Source organism: Carassius auratus, unplaced genomic scaffold (assembly GCF_003368295.1).
Source record: "Carassius auratus strain Wakin unplaced genomic scaffold, ASM336829v1 scaf_tig00214577, whole genome shotgun sequence".
In the NCBI taxonomy this organism is placed as follows: Eukaryota; Metazoa; Chordata; class Actinopteri; order Cypriniformes; family Cyprinidae; genus Carassius; species Carassius auratus.
Window position 1 is genome coordinate 225,639 of NW_020527721.1, and position 17,240 is coordinate 242,878.

The 17,240-nt window shown below is 34.9% G+C and overlaps 1 pseudogene; it reads left to right on the plus strand.

Annotated features, from left to right (window-relative positions):
* The window catches only part of LOC113092414 (protein eyes shut homolog), a 214,720-nt pseudogene that overhangs the window by 100,152 nt on the left and 97,328 nt on the right, over nt 1-17,240 (plus strand).

The following is a 17,240-nucleotide window of genomic DNA, read 5'->3' on the forward strand; positions in this document are numbered from 1 at the left end:
TGAGCTTAAGATAAAATAAAAAATCATACTTTTGGCTGGCTATAAATAATATTTTTGTTGGTATATTACTCAATTTCAAGTGTTATTCAAAGGGTGTGTGTGTGTGTTTATCTTTCCTCTCCATGAAAAAATGTATGCAACCTATTGTTAAGACTTCTTTTTAGTAGTTGTTGAAACCGTATGAATCAGCTATGTAAATGCTGGCTGTACACAGCACAGAAGCGAAACCCCACCTATTCCCATCATCCCACCCTGAGCGCTCTGCTGAATTTATCTGTCAGACTTAACAAAATACGCATCCCTAGTGGCTACCCTAAAGTCCTTTACCCTTCTGCTGTATGAAATGATGCAAAAAAAAAAAGTCTGACTCATCACTTTTAACAATCCGCCGAGAGAAAAGACCATGTTACGGCATGACTCTTAAATGAGATGATCGTGCGCATGCCTCCATCTAGATTGCATCTGGTTGTTTTGAACTCTGATGTGACCAAAAGCTTTTTTCCTTGTTATACATCTGACCCCCTTCGATGGCACCTGCTTGACCTGCGAAACGCAATCAAACCCGCCTGGCATCTGTTCTTTCACTGTGGGCATCCTAAACGAATGAAGTCTGTGGGATATGAGAGGCCAGAGGCCAGTCAGTGAATGAGTTGTTTGTATGACGGTGTTGTAAAGGTATCAGGGAGGAAATGAAAAGAATGTTGGCGAGGGATAAAAATAGAGTGCTTTGGCAATCCGAGGATTTCTTTTCTGAGAGAAATAGGAAATTAGCATCCACTGCTGCATGCATTACTGAGCTAGAGATGTGCGTAGGCTCACATGCCACCTCCTTTTCTCTTTATTTATTTATTTCTTTCTCTATCTCTCTCTCTCGTTCTACACACACTCTGACTCACAGCCGTTCTCAGCCCACACTTCATATCTTAGTACATGGGTGAGCTGGCAGAAACACTGTGTTTTATTGCACAACCCGTGGATTGAAACCCAGCTAGCATTCCCACAAAAATCACTTATACCCCAAAGCTGCTGTATTTTGCCCTTTTTGTAGTGTTCCTTCTATCTTTTGCAGACTTGTTCATCAAAAAAAAAAAATCTGTCAGTTTGCTCACCTTCATGCCGCTCTAAACCTGTAAGCTGTTTTTCTTCTGTAAAGCACAAAAGGAGAATTCTTCATTTACCTGTTTTGTAAATGTGAGCTTATAGTGACCACATCCAGTCCAAATAGGACAAAAAAAATATTATATTATATTATATTATATTATATTATATTATATTATATTATATTATATTATAAATTATGTATTCTCTGTTGCAAACATTTGCTCTAACATATTCAAATATATATAAAAAAAAAAAAACAGACATTCTCTAAATGGTATTGTACAGTATGCATTCAAGGGATTTGGAATACAGCATACACAGGTCATATAACAGTTATTTTTGTTTAAGTGTATTGTTCAAAATCTTTTCTTTTTGTACCACTAAAAAAAAAAGCATACTGGTTTGGAACTTCACAATGGTGAGCAAATTTTTGTATTTTGTTTTTATGCAAACCTTTAAATTTGACTTTTTGCATATTCTAAAGCAGAAGGGTCCGAAAGGTTAGGAGAATGTGATAAAACCCACTTCTCACTGACTCTCCCCCAGCATTCATACAGCAGTGTTATTCGTATGACCTGTTGGTAAATTCAACACTGTGTCCTTGCTTTGATGTATTCTTATTTACAGCTTAAAATACATTACTCTTAAACTAATCTTGTTGGTTGACATGAATATGTGACACGGTAATGAACCAAGGCCCCAGCTGAGGCAGGGAGATAGGAGACGACAGGAAACAGCACATATCTTTTCATGCAAATGATGTTTTCATGCAACATTTATTTGGATACAGGCGCTGAGCCACAAGATCACACCCTGCCTCTTGTTCGGCTGAGCAGGCACAAACCTTTTGTGTTTACACAGCAATTTGCTTTTAAATAGTTGTACAGCAAGAGCAAGACCGGCTGGCTGTAACACCCCTCACCTGAGGGCACATGGCTGTGAATGATGAGAGAGAGTACAGCAAGTCACTAAGCAGTCAGAACAGCTTGCATGAGTGATGTTGTGATGATGAGGGACATGAGAAGAGACACATTAGTTTTGCTTCGGTATGTTTGATTCCCATCCCTTGTCATTTCAAAGGCTCCCGTTATTTCTGCTGACATGCACAGTACCAATCAAAAGTTTGGAGACACGTAGACTCACCAGATATTTGTTTGTTCAAAATACTTATACTGTTTCGCATTTTAGATCCATTTGTATACAAAGAGAAGTTGTAAAAGGTTCAACAGTATTAATATTTGTCAACTAAAACCATATAAAGCAACTTCTTCCACAGTGGATGTGGGTTCTTATTAGAGTGTTATTTATTATTATTATTATTATTATTATTGTTATTATTATTATTATTTTTACCTTAATACCAATTTTCCCTCTAGTTTGCAGTTTATTTTGCATGTTTTTTTTTTTTTACTTTTTAATTTTAATAATTGAATTGAATTGATTTTTTTTTTTTACAGATTTAAAAGTTCTTATTTACTTACATTGATAAAATATAACATTTGTATATAGTGCATTCTGATTAGTCTTTTTATTGGGATTTGGTATTTTCTTGTTTAATTTTAACATTTAAATTTAATTTTTAAAAAATCATTTTATTTTAAAATATATGATTACAGACTTAGATTTTTTATTTGCTTTGTTAAAACATGAATTGGAATTTTCTTTCTTAGATTTTATTCTATTCTATTTTATTTTTTATTTTATTTTTAAATTTAAATAATATTATGTCAAATTTGCTTACAGATGATTAGTCCCCTTTTTGTGATTGCTACTTTCTTGGATATTGCTGTGTTTAAATTTTTTTTTTTTTTTTTTTTTTTTAATTTTTTGTACAATTTTATTTTTATTTATTTTATTTCCTTTGAAAATGTAAGGTTATTTGGCTTTATTTTTTTTCAAGAATTTTGGCTGGTACTGTTTCTGTTCACAAATGGCATTTAAAACGGTAAACATGCCTTTCTTTTAACATTTTGTTTCTTGATTAAGTGGGCCTCCAAAGACAATGATCAAGCCCTGCACACCCTGTATACACTATATACAGCATGGTAATCATTCCTTCTCTGTGCATCAATTCAATTTGCAGTTGGGGGTGAAGATTTGGGGCAAACTCTCAGAGGTATCCCACATTTAGAACAAAAGCTTTTCATTTTCTGGCATGTTTCTTGCTTCCCTTTTTGCTCCCTCTATTCATTTCATCCCTACCTACACAACATTTTGCACTCCTGTCTGCACTCAATTGAGATTGTATCCCATTCTAACCAGTCAGTAAACGGCTTTCCTCTGCAGTTGGCCTTATCTTTCCTATTGCATGATTGGATCTCTGCACCTATATTGCAATGTATTGCAAAAAGTATGTATGTATGTGTGCTGTACACATGCGGTTGCAAGTCCTCCCTTTTGTTATTTTTCTATTTGTGTGACCAGGTAATTTCAATAGGAACTGGTCTCTGTTATCAATGTGAATGTGGCGAAGTGAAATTCTGTGAAAAATAAAATAGAAGTTATGACTTCATTCTTCATAATTGGATGGCAGCATTGAATTTATCAGTTGTCCTGAACAACCTCAGACACAAAAAGAGACTGTGGGTTGTTCATCACATAGGAAATGTGAGTAACAGACCGTCTGCAAACCAAACAATAGCATTCAGTACAGAAATGTCTCTATCAGTACGAGCTCTCAAGTCATTCAGGATGGTCTCATCTTATTGACCTTGATTCAACAATGGAACTGTCTGCCTTTCATGGGTGCATTACATTAAAGCTGTGTGAAACGATAGCTTTATGCTTAATAAACATTAGAATAGCTGCAAGCTGGGGTTTCTAAAGAATCTGCTGCCCGTGAAGGCAGATGAATTTATGTAATAAATTGAATGAATAACCTTTTTCTGTGAGCCGGCACATTTTGCTCTGTTCCAAACCTAGTGAGACATCTACTTAGGCAACATATTAATATTACATAGGCAACTTAATTATATTGTCTCCTAAGTTTCCTAGCCATTGCATGTATCTTTCATAGGAAAGACAATCCCAAAATGCAGTGCAGTGCAATGCAAAAAAAAAAAAAAAAGGATGTTTTGTTTGTTGGAGCATTATAGTGTTAGCCTAGCAATATACAAATGTGAAACTGCATTCTCAGAAAAAAAGTGCAATAATTGTATACTTTTATAGGTACAACAGCTTGTCAGTGGGACTGTTTGTATCTTATTTGCCCAAAATAAGACCCCTCCTCACCAGATCAATACAGTTATAAATCATGCTAGAAACATGGTTGTGACATGCTTGTAACTTGCCATCAAACTTAAAACTTTTTAAACTTTTCAAACTTTTTGAAACTCTCTAGTCAAGCTGCTTAAAACTTTCAGACTAGGCTTTCTCAAGTCAACCTAAAGTTTGTCTTAATCAACTTTTTTGTCTAGTTAAATACTAAAATACAAATGAAAAATAAAAACATTCTGAATCTGTGGAAACTCAGTTATCTGAAGGTGGGTCGACATCATTAGCAGTGGCTTGCATGGGGGGATTTTGAAGTTATTTTGAAGAATCTGAATAACCAAACAGTTGCTGGTTCACATTTACTTAGTAGGGGGGAAAATACTATGGAAGTCACTGTGAACCAGCAACTGTTTGGTTTTCAACCTACTTCAAAACAGAATTTATGTTTAACAGAAGAAGGAAACTCATTCAGGTTTACTTTTGAGTGGATACATGAAGGTATAAAAATAAAAAAATAAAGAACCTATTTAAAATTATGGGTGACTTATTCCTTTAATGTTAAAACATCAAAATTCAATTATCAAAGTCAATCATTCCTTACTTGTTCATAACATTTTTTGAATGCTCCTGCTAAATACTGTTGTACCTGAAAATTAAACACTTTAATTTTATTTGTATATTACAGTAAGTGTTTTTGTAATGTGAATCTTTGTTCAATTTTTTTTTTTATACCTAAAATAAATAATGACAAAGATTTTTATCTTCTCCCACTCTGGCCTAAATTTATGCCATTTACTTTTTTATATTTTGTTACCTTAAAGTAGCAAGTTTTATCTTTATAATAGGGAAATTAGTTTGGCTGTAATGCTCAAACAGATGGCAAAATAGAAAAACCAACCTGACAAAGAATTGTTGTAAAATCATGATATAAAAAAAAAAAAAAAAAAAAACAATAATTGTGAAATGTTTGCCATATCGCCCACCCGAACAAACCAATACACCCTACCCACCCTGCCAACAACCGTTCACTTGTTTGTCCATCAAAACTTTACTAGAGTGACAGTGGTTTGCATTATCCAACTAAAGCTGTACAGTATTATAGTAGTTTTGTAAGGTGTTTTGAGCTGCCATTCATTCAGTGTGTGTGGGGGGGGGAGGTTCTGATAGTGTATTAAAATCAATTGTGAATCGAGAGTGACTTGGTGTTTAGTGCTATTTGTGTCACACAGGGAGTTCATTGAAAGAATTTCCAAATGTGTCACTTATGAGGTTGCATTTCAGTTAGCATGCTGCCTTAGAATACAGCTATTGAACTAATCCAGTCTCAAATTCACAGCTAATAGTTCATAACTACAGGCTAAGGAAGAAAATATAACGGCCCCTTACAAAGAACTTTCTCATTTGTCATTGATTTCCCAGGCCAGGTACGTAGAGCCTACTTCAGAAACTGTGAACAATGCAGAGGTTAAGTAGAGTTTCTTTAAGTCAAACACAAGTATCCTTAATTATATTCAGATAAATAAATTGTGTGTGTATGTGTTTCATCACAATTAGCCTTTGAGCTGGAATCTCTCATTTTCTGCATCCTGCTTTGTGTATATTCACTGGTTATTATAAATATTTAGCTTTAGCCCTATTTTGCTCATGTCTTTCAGATTGATGATCATGGGCCAAGGCTAATTACCAGAATGCTGTTGCTTTAAGACTGCATTCATAAATCTTAGTTATTTATAAAGATTGTTAATAATAGAAATGACTGTAGTTCACCTTGATAAATTCATCAAGCAAGTTAATGACTCTGGTTTAAAGTTGAAAATATTTGCTTGTTTGTGCTTGGTGCAACACACGTTGACCAACGTAGTCATGTAAAACTTAATTCATTAATTGTTTGATTGTTATATAGTAAATAAAAAGTAATTTCAATGTAAAAATATTCATTATTTCAATTTTTATTAAATTTGCATGAAAATATAAATACGACACCAACTTGAACAAATTATTATTATTATTATTATTATTATTATTATTATTTATGTACATGTATACTCATAGTATACTGCAGATTTTATTTGTTTTCAGACTAACAGTGAACTTGTCGGTATTGATATGGCTAAATTTCAAACTAGTCTCATATTTACTTTGGAAGGATGAGTTGTCCCAGGGAATACCTGCAAGGCTTTGTGGGGAGCTCAGAGGATGCTGGGAAAGAATGATGGAACATTTGTGCAAGCCACAGGTATCTTGCCCTGTGTTTTGACAATGAAGGAACTCCAGTCTCACTGTGTGTTCTTGCTGCAGATACATTAATGTTGACACTCCAAATTGTCCCTAGAGACATTGTGATTGACAGTTCATCATGGGCTGGTGCCAGCTGTATATAATCCAACAGATATTGTACTGTGCATCCATAGTGGCATAGACCCAATTCTCGATTGTGTTTGCTAGAATCTAATGGAAGGATGATATCTGGAATGAGATTGGGGGTTGATGCCAGTTCAAATCAGCCAACTCCGGAAATCATTGGAAAAACCTATACACTTCCAGTCAGAAATTGTGTATTGATAAGTTTACAGGAAGGTTTGTGCCCTCAACTCTCCCTTCTTAAAATTTTCAGCAAATATTTACTGTCAAATGTCTTTAAAAATGAATGATATTCTGTTTAGTTGCACTTGACCTCAACAAACCTTTAGTATATGCTTCTCACACTTGAGGGAATAATTCATGGCATGCATTAAATGCAGATAGAGTGTATACTCATTTGGCTTTCTATTGTTGCTGTTATGAGTCATCTCTAATGTGTGAAACCAGCCTGTGCTTTGAAACGCCTCGAAGGAGATAAGGTACAGTAGATGTTCTGCTGCATGTGTTAAAAAATAAAGTGTGCTTACTGGAACTGTAAATTTATTCGGTGGTGACTCAGAATGAAATCAAGCTTATTACGTTTCTGAAAACATGAGCAATGCTGGAGGTTTCTCTTTTGTCTTTCCACTGTTGCACAACATCTGCTCTCAACACTAAACCAATTAGACAATAAGCTCACAAGAATGCTAAAAGCAAGAAGGTCTGTGAAAGATTAAATTAAATGCGATAATTATCCGCATAAAAATTTTGTTTTAAAGAGTTATTAAATCATTTGGACAATGTTTGCCATTTAGAATTTGCTACTCGCTCAGTTTAGTAATTTAATTTAAATCCAAGTGAAATAGAAAATGTAGCATGAAGCAAATCCATTGCCAGAATTACCAAACAATAGCTATATTATAATATATTTATTTTAAATTATACTATATAGTTAAAAGATGAAAAGCTAGTCATTTTTTTTTTTTATCCCCAAGAAATTATGGGACCTATTTTAGCGAGCTAAGCCCATGTAGATGGTCTAAATGAGTTGACCCTATTCTCTTAACGAGCAATGGGTGTTTTGGGGCGTAACGTGCAATAAACCTCATCTCCCATTCCCATTTAAGAGCCAGTTGTGCTCTTGACATGACGGATTTGATATTTACATGGCAAAATTTGCGAGCACAAAGACAGAACATGTGTGCACAAGCAATTAGGTAGCTTAATTCTGATATATGTGTTTACTATCCATTATGACATGTTGCCATTTTTATATTTATGTAGCCTACACAATAATATTGTTTTACACTGTAATCCTTTAATTTTTTATATTTTTGTTTGCTGCTGTGCTTCCCTGTGTATGTAATAAGCACCGTGTACACTCGTTGTGGACCCGCCTATACTCTTTAAATAACAAAGACAAACAATGCGCCAGACTTTAGAACATGTTTGAGCTAGTCTATAGTACAGTCTTTCAGTTCCTCAGAATAGCAACTCGCCAATAATGCACCTGAACACATCTCGTTTTCAGACAGGCATGCCCCTGAGCACACAAATGGGCTCAAATGCATTTGCTAATTTAAACAACATGGTGTTGGACCAGAAAATGAGAACTGAGTCGGGGTGAAACTAGCAAAAACACTTGCACCGTGCCTTGTGCCGCACTGCGATGGGTGTATGACAGAGCCCTAAAAGTTGGAGATATTTATAATGTTGCAAGATAAAAAATAAGGTAAAAACTATATTGAAATAGAAAACCATTATTTACCATAATGGCTAACACTTTAGAATAGGTAAAACTAGTTGCTTATTAGCATGCATATTACTAGAATATTAGCCATGTATTAGTGCTAATTAAGAACATAGTAATGCCTTATAACTTAACAACTACCTTACTAACTATTAATAAGCAGCAAAAATAAGAATTTATTGAGAGAAATGTTGTGGTTAGTAGTTAACAAGTGTTACCTTTTCTAGTGTTACCATAATGATAAATCTTTTGGATTGCAAACTGCTGAAAGTTCCAATATCCTGTGTGTCCTACTGTAAGTGACATAACTATTGTTTCGGAAGAAGCAGTCAGTTCTAAAATGTCAATCTAAGGTTACAGTACAAATACTTTTTTTTTGTTCACAATAAGACAAGGAGCGCCTATTAAAGCAAAATAGTCTATTTTAATTTTATTTTGACTCTAATGCATTTTTCAGGCACAAAATGTCTTGCTGAGCAGAGGATGAGCTTACAGCGGTAGCTCTCCAACAAAGAGCTGAATATTCACATCTCCCAGGACCTTTTCCCCAACAAGAGCCCTGAGCTGATTACACCCCCTCCTCCCCGTCATCCTCGTAATGAACACGAGCAAAGAGGCCCCTGAACTTTACCTCCTCCGTCTCCCCCATCTTAACGAGATCCTTTCCACACTTCCACCATAAGCCCTCAGCCTAATCTGTGGAGGCACCGAGGTATTATTAGAGCCGCTAGAGTCCTCGGAGGAGACACCAGGAGTGTGAGGCCTGGCAGATGAGATGGGCTATAGGGAGGTGCACAGTTCCATTAAGATGGCATTCACCAAGGGCCTTTGTTATCATTGATCCTAACGCTTTCATGGAGCAGTGAGACTTACTGATCCATGACCATCTCATCTGTCTTGCAGGGTTTGAGGGAACTTGCTGTGAAATTGATAGCGATGACTGTGTCTCAAGACCTTGTCAGAACCAAGGCCATTGTGAGGATGGGGTCAGCAGCTACATGTCTTTTTGCCTTTTATTTCTAATTTTAGTTCTCTGTTGTGTTTGTTTGTGTTTCAGCAGATATGTTGCCCTCTGGCACTGTGCTGTGTTAAAGGGACCGTTCACCCCAAAATTAAAATCCTGTCATTAATTAGTCACCACTAATGTAGTTTTAAACCTCTGGGAATTTATTTATTTTACTTATTTTACAAAAGAAGCCATTATGTAACTTTTTTCCTCCATAAAATGATGGTTCACACGTCAGTCAAGTTCTAAAAAGAGATAACAACACCACAAAAATCCAACAGAATGTCTAAACAGTTGTTATCCCTGGGTGAACTATCCCTATAAAGGAACACTTTAGGCTCATTTTCCAACTCCCCTACAGTTAAACAGTGTTAATAGTGGCAGTTTAGTTAAACAGTTGAGTTTTACCGTTTTCAAATCCATCCAGCCGATCTCTGGGTCTGGCGGTACCACTTGTTGTAACTTAGCATAGATGATTGAATCTGATTAGATCGTCAGCATCTCACTCAAAAATGACCAGAGAGTTTCAATATTTTCCCTATTTAAAACTCAATGGTACCCATGGTACAGCAGCAAAGTTCCTTGATTATTATGCCTGAATGATTGTATAGTTCCTATCCATATCAGCCTAGAAAATCACAACTTTTCATTTTCCATCGGTCTTAGAACATAGAAGAGTACAATTTTAAATAAGGAAAAATATCAAAACGCTTTGGTCATTTTTGTGCATGATGCTGATGATCTAATCAGATTCAGTAATCTATGCAAAGTTACAGCTAAAGTGCTACTGCCAGACCCGGAGATCAGCTGGATGTATTCAGAAACAGTAAACCTCAACTGTTTAACTCTAGAGTATATAGAAAATTAGACTATTTTCAAAAATAGTGGAGTGTTCCTTTAAGACCTCACAAGACAGTATCAACATGCATATGTCAAATATTTTAACTGAAAGAATTGCTCATTAAATATTATCTTGCTCAGATCTGATCTTAAAAATAGAAATGTAATAATTATTTGTTTAATAAATCATTAGAATACACATTTTACATAACTAAACAAAAATTGCCTTGTTTTTAATAATATCATAATATAATAATAATAATAATAATAATAATAATAATAATAATATTGTAGTACATAAATAATCATGTTTATGTTTTTTTATATGTATTTTACTTTTATTTTAATTTATTAATTACAGTAATACCAAATAAAAACATCCAGGTTATTAAAAGTTAATTAAATGTTAAAGGAATAACTATTTCCTAATGTACAACTATATTTTGTTCATGTGCTGGAATGGCTCTATATTTAGTTAGATTGAGGTCAAATTCTGACTTCTGCTTCTGCAGCTCAGTTGTTGTTCTACCGTTCCCAAAGCAGTCCATTTACTTTCTTTACAGCACAGTTGAGGTTTGCTATTATCCAAACATAATATTTTGTATATTTATCAGAAAGGTCCATTTTTGGGTTGTAAGCCCACATGTCTGTTTTTTTCCATTGTAGTTTTTGGGACCCCAGTATTAGCACAATAGAGATGACAGCCATTTTTTTTATTTATGGAAGGACAGTCTGTAGTTCCCTCTGTGATATCTTCAAAGTTTGATGGGTCAGCAAGTGTAGTATGCAGTAGATTTTCTTACACCCATCATATGCACTTCTCATCGAGCTCATGGATTCATACTAAGACATGACTACTTTTATTCAGCAAGGATGCATTATACTGATCAAATGTGACAGTATAACTTTCTATATATGTATTATACTGATCAAATATGCATTATACAAATGTGACAGTATAACTAACTTTCTGAACTTTCTATTCATTAAATAATCCTGAAAAAATTATCAGTTTCAACAAAGATATAAACTTTTATTTATTGTGTTCAATTCCAATTATTACAATGTTCAAATATTAGAAGGATTTCTGAAGAATCATGTTTCACTGGAGACGGGAGTAATGGCTGCTATAAATTAAGCTTTAATATCACAAGAATTACATTACATTTTACAATTAGATTAACATAGAAACCTGTTATTTTAATATTTTAATTCAAAAATTCAAATGTTTGTAGGTGTATAAGTTCAGCCTTGATAAGCATAAAACATTTCTTTCAAAAATATAAAAATTACTGATCACAAACTTTTAAACAGTAGTGTATGTCTAAATATATTCGCTAAAATACCTGGAATTTCAAAACTAGAAATATTTTATTGAAATTAACTGAATATGTGGTTGAACCGTACGTTTATTATAATTATTAAATTAACAACCATTTATAAATTCTAGGTTGTAGGTCTTGCTATATAAAATCACATTTTGGTTGCATGATCCCAGATAAACAAGTGCTTTTTTTTTTTTTTTTTGGTCAGCTCTATGCAGCTGTTTCTATAAGCCAGGTTTCTTGGGCCAACGCTGTGAGGAAGACATCAATGAGTGCGTATCCAACCTCTGCCAGAACCGAGGTGTCTGCCAAGACCTTGTGAACAGGTAAGTACCATGGCAACTCAGAATTGCACTTTTTCCACTCTATACCGCAACCTCCATAAATTGATTATGATGTAGGAGCCCAAGTATCCTCTCTGAACTGTTTGTTTTCACTAGACGGTCTAGAAATGAGACACGTTTGAGAGATGCTGGTATTATTGTCTAAAGTGCTTGAGCTTATAATGAAGGTGCTTTTTCATCCTTGACATATATAAGCTGCTGGTCTAAACACAAGTGAGAATAGTTCAGCAGGCTCGCATCACGCCTCTATATTGGTTTTCCACTACTAGATCTTCTCCTTGTTGTGCTTTAATGGGTGCCCCAGGGCTGCTCTTGGTTCAGTCCGACATATGGGCAGAGGAATCCAAATTAGGTCCTAAATGGTTTGTCTCCACTTTGTCTCATATCATGTACGGGCTCCCCTGTGATCATCTGCTTCCAGCCTTCCTGCGGAATTGCTTCCGTCTGAGGGATTTCACTTCAGGTGTTTCCGTTTGCTCACAACTTATTCTCTTCCACACAAGTGCACTTTTGACACAGCAGGGCTTGCTTTAGAGGAGATCGTTCTCAGCGGAGCTCTTTTACCTTGTCCTGTCAGATGTAGGTGTGTTTGTATGTAGTTTACTGACAACAGTAGTTTACAGATGTTTGCTTTGATTCTCCTTGTAGGCTACAGCATACGGGATTTTGTCCGAAACCAACCAGTTTGGCTAGTTTGCATTGATCCAGATTGCCCCTGCTGGTAGATGTCATTACTACAATGTGTAGCTGCTAAAACTATTTTCTTTTTTTATTTTATTTTTTATTGATCAACATTGGAAATAATCATGTTTTCTAGCAGGATAGCTTTTTACAAGCAACATATTAATCTCTAATGTATCGTTTTATTATAGTAAATGTTGTGATTATGCCTGATTTGTGCCCAAGAGCTGTTAAAAATTGTATAAGAAATATTAAATAACTGAAATATTTTTCATTTGATCTCAAAAACACATTGTTTTTAATGACTATTTTTCACATTCTTTCTGACTCTTTTTGCCTCGTTCCGATTGTCCCAAATCCAATTTTGTGCATATCTGGATGGAATCTGAATTGAATAATTGACTGTCCCCACAGTGTATTGCAACAGTTCATTTCCGATTTTCTGTGTCCATAAGCGTTCTTTCATTTTTACGGAATGTGCATAGTTTTTTTTTTTATGGTAATGCCATTGCGTTGTTATTCCTAAAACAACAGTAACAATATTACAATTTGCAATACAGATGTTGTCTTACAACATGGCAACATGTTGCTGTCATGGCTGTGCTCTATTATTATATTTAATTTTGTGAAGCAGCGACAGAGATGCAGGAAGCTGGAATGTGCGCCTTTTTTTTTTTTTTTACCTGCATATCATGTGATCAACATCAGAGTAAGCATGTGAATGCGTTGTTAAAATATTATTATTTTAGCTTCTAGGGTTTTAGTAGAAAAAGTTTGATTTGGTTGAAGTTTTGCTATATTTTACTTACTTGGGCTGCAGTTTGCTGTCAGATCTGATATGGGTGCCCTATCTTTTGAAAGATCACACATTGGCTGCGTTTAAATTGAATTGAATTTTTAATTATTAAAAATGTGGTGCTGTTTTTTATATAAATGTATATGTCATCATTTACAAAAGTAAATAAGCCCATTTTTGCTAGAAAAGAGCTAGTAGGTTTCAGTAAATGGGGTAGGTCTACAATTTTATAGCTTTTTTATTTTATAGCGTATTAAACTCTTTTATTTCAAAAGACAAAATGCACTAAGCCCAGCAGAACACTCCGTACAGAATTAAGACCAAATACACTAAAGTGAACAAAACAAGCCAGCCAAAAATCACAGCGGGACACAAAATGCCCTATTAAAGTGTGAATAAATGCTAAAAGATATTCCTTCCATCAGAGAACCACTGAACTGGCCAAGTCCTCACAAATTAGACAGGTGACAGGATATTTGAAACCGAGTCAGCTTGTCACTCATTTCGTCCGATGATAGCAGCAGCCAAAGTCATGATTAACAGACATGCTTCAGATCTTTTTGCTGTCAATCATACTTTTTCCTGTCTGTCAGTTTTCCTAAAACCACTTCATGCAGATATGGTACCATTTTGTGTTAGCAGACACCTGTTTTACAGACTCAGCCAGGGATTTAAAAAGTAGATTTAGCTACTAATGTTATTTTTTTACTTTTCCAGTTTCCAATGCGACTGTGTCACTGGATATTTCGGAACACCTGCTGAAACGATTGTGAAGCTTCCACCTGCCTCCTTGACTCTGTGTGCATCAACAAACCTGGGGGATTCATATGTGTCTGCCGTACTGGCTTCCCAGGTACGTCCACCTCGTCCAGAGCCCGAGACACAAAATCAATGAGAGAAACCAGGGCTTATCGTGTCTACACGGGCTGCGTTCCCCAGCCTGACAGATTCTCAGTGGCAAGAAAACACAAATAGCTCATCAGCACATTTACCACTTTAATTAGATCGCACACTCCCACGAATATCTACACACGCACACACACTCACATACACAGATTCACCTTGAGTTAACTAAACACCTCCTCCTCATCCTCTGCATTTTAATCAAGTACTTCCTCATCTCCCCGGTCCTTTTTTCCTTTCACTGTTTTCTTCTTTGCCCAGGGTGATCTCATCCTTATTCGTGGGCATTCATTCATTTGTGTATGTTTGGATATAGGCACTGCAATTGTACAATGCCAATATATTGAAAGCATTTAAAATGTAAACACTTCATAAACATGCAATCTTCACGAATCTTCTGAAAACTGGTCTAAACTGAACTCGACAGATGAGCAAGTTTAGTACACAGAAACAAACCTGTATCCTGGCTATTGTTTATTTGTAAATTATTAAGGATTAAAAATGATAAAAAAAAATGTTTTTAAATGCCAAATATACTTAAAATAAAAAGTTACTCTATATATGCTGTAAACAGTTGTAAACTGAAATTGTATTTCTGCCTGAAACATCCCTTAAATGTATATTTGTTTGTAACCTAATTTGTTTAGTTTGATTCAGTGATTTTAAATATAATTTTTGCTTTGTTAATTACTTATTTCTTGATATAAATAATTAAATTTAGATGTTAGGCCATTTAGGTAATTAGTTTTTCAGTAAATGTGCTAATTTAATTAGCATACACTACCATTGAAATGTTTGAGGTCAGCAAGCGTTTCTAATTAAGAAATTAACACTTGTATTCAGCAAGGATGCATTTAAGGGACCAAATCAGCATATTAAAATAATTTCTGAAGGATCAAGTGGCACTGAAGACTGGAGTAATGATGCTGAAAATTTAGCTTTACCGTCATATAAATAAATCATATTTTTAATGCATTAAATTAGAAAAGTTATTTTAATTAGTAATAATATTTTACAATCTTGAAGCTACTGTGGATAAAAGACTTTACACTTTAGATATGTCCATACATTGACATGGTACTGTACATGTTGGTATCTGTTTTATCTAAACACGTGTGCTAACCTCAGGTTACGTGCAAAAACCTATAAAAACTTAAGCCATTACACTTATCAATGCAGTTTTTTTTTTATTTTTTTTTTTTTTTTTTTTTTTTTTGTAATCTCAATCTCCATCAGCCGGCTTGAAGATGAATTTCATTTGTCTTTTGTACTGTATCATCAATTTATCCTCATCCTGCAGAGTGGAAAGAAGGAAATCTCAGAGGCACGGAAACTCCTGGGAGAGCTCAGCCTGACACACGGGCCCTAATTCCCACAGAAACCTCTTTTATTATCAGGCCCCACTCTGCCTTGCACCAGTCATTACTTTCCTCTCAGCTCTGAGCTCATCTGAGGAATCGGACGCGTCCCCTGAGAGCTCAGGCCCGAGGATATATTCTGGATTGGTTCAACCAACTGGGGCTCAGAGGAAATATTTGCCCTAATAAGACATGTAACGGCATCGCAACTTCTCAAGAAGGAAGAATCAAAGATACAAAAGGCAATATGCAGCAGCCTGCCATCCGACGTGTCTCTGTGGCTGATCTGCAGCAAAATGATTTTTAAATTGAAATGGAATGTTGCTCAGCCTCATTCGGTGAAATTACATTATTTGTGATTTTGATTGGATATAGTGAGTGTCTCCTTCATTGTGATCGGCAGCTTTGCATGAAAAAAGGCAAAGAAAGATGATACAATGTCTGTCTGTTAAATTATTCGATGATGTAGGATCTAAAGCTATGAAACCTACATGATAGCTGTTCATTTGTATCGCTTTGGGTGCATTTTAGATGTATAGCGTATATAAACATGACATGCAGTTGCATGCCCCATATAGAGGACTATGAGTGCTATATTAATAAATTTTTCATCTGTCAAAAAAAACTAATATTTAAATATAGAAATATAAAATATTTCTAAAATAAAACATGAAATGTGTCAGTTTATTTTAAATGTTATTAAAATGATAGTTGTCATACATGACTCTAATATGCATGTGTATAAATTTGTTTCATTTAATAATTTTTTTATGTTTTAATAATTCATTTTTTGTTGTTGATATTTTATGACTTGAATATGTAATTTTTAAAATGTTAAAACAAGTATTGAATTAATCATTATTTAAAATATCAAGGGAAATATTCAGCAGTTATGATTTTTCATAGCTGTTTAGCCATTTCTTGCTCTGTGAAGCTGCAAAGCACTTGCTAGAGATTTCCAGCTCTTTCTCTACTACTTTATCTTCTGTGTAGTGTTTATTTTTTTATTTTTCAGACTTTTATTTTTTCTTCAATGGCTTTCTTTGCGTTGCTCTAGTTCTCTCTTTTTTTTTTTTTTTTGGTCTCTTGGATAGAAAATCTGATAACTTGCTGTGGGTTTGAGAACTTCCTGCAGAGAAGAGTAATTGAGGAGTGGAGGAGAAGATTATATGTTTTTTTTTTTTCTCCTCTCAGATGAGTACAGTGAGCACCCTTAAGAAAGCCAACATTAGGATTAACCCAACAGCTTTATAATCTCTCCCCTGCTTGGCTTCTCATATTCTACAGAGTCTGATAGGATGGCGCATTATTTGTCAAATCAGACAAGGAAATGCTGATTAAGAGGGTTTTGTATTATCTCATTAGAAGCGCTGACAGTGTAAATGTATTGTCTATGAAGCGAGGCTGGTGTGCTCTTCTTTACGACCAACAAGTCTTGATAGTGTCATACGAAGCAGTGAGATATGAAGTACAGTACTTGATTGATGGCTGACTACAAACAGCTTATCGTGACTGAATATCGAAACCCAGTTCATGTTTTGGGGTTAATACGATTTTTACAGTTAATTCATACCCAGTCGATA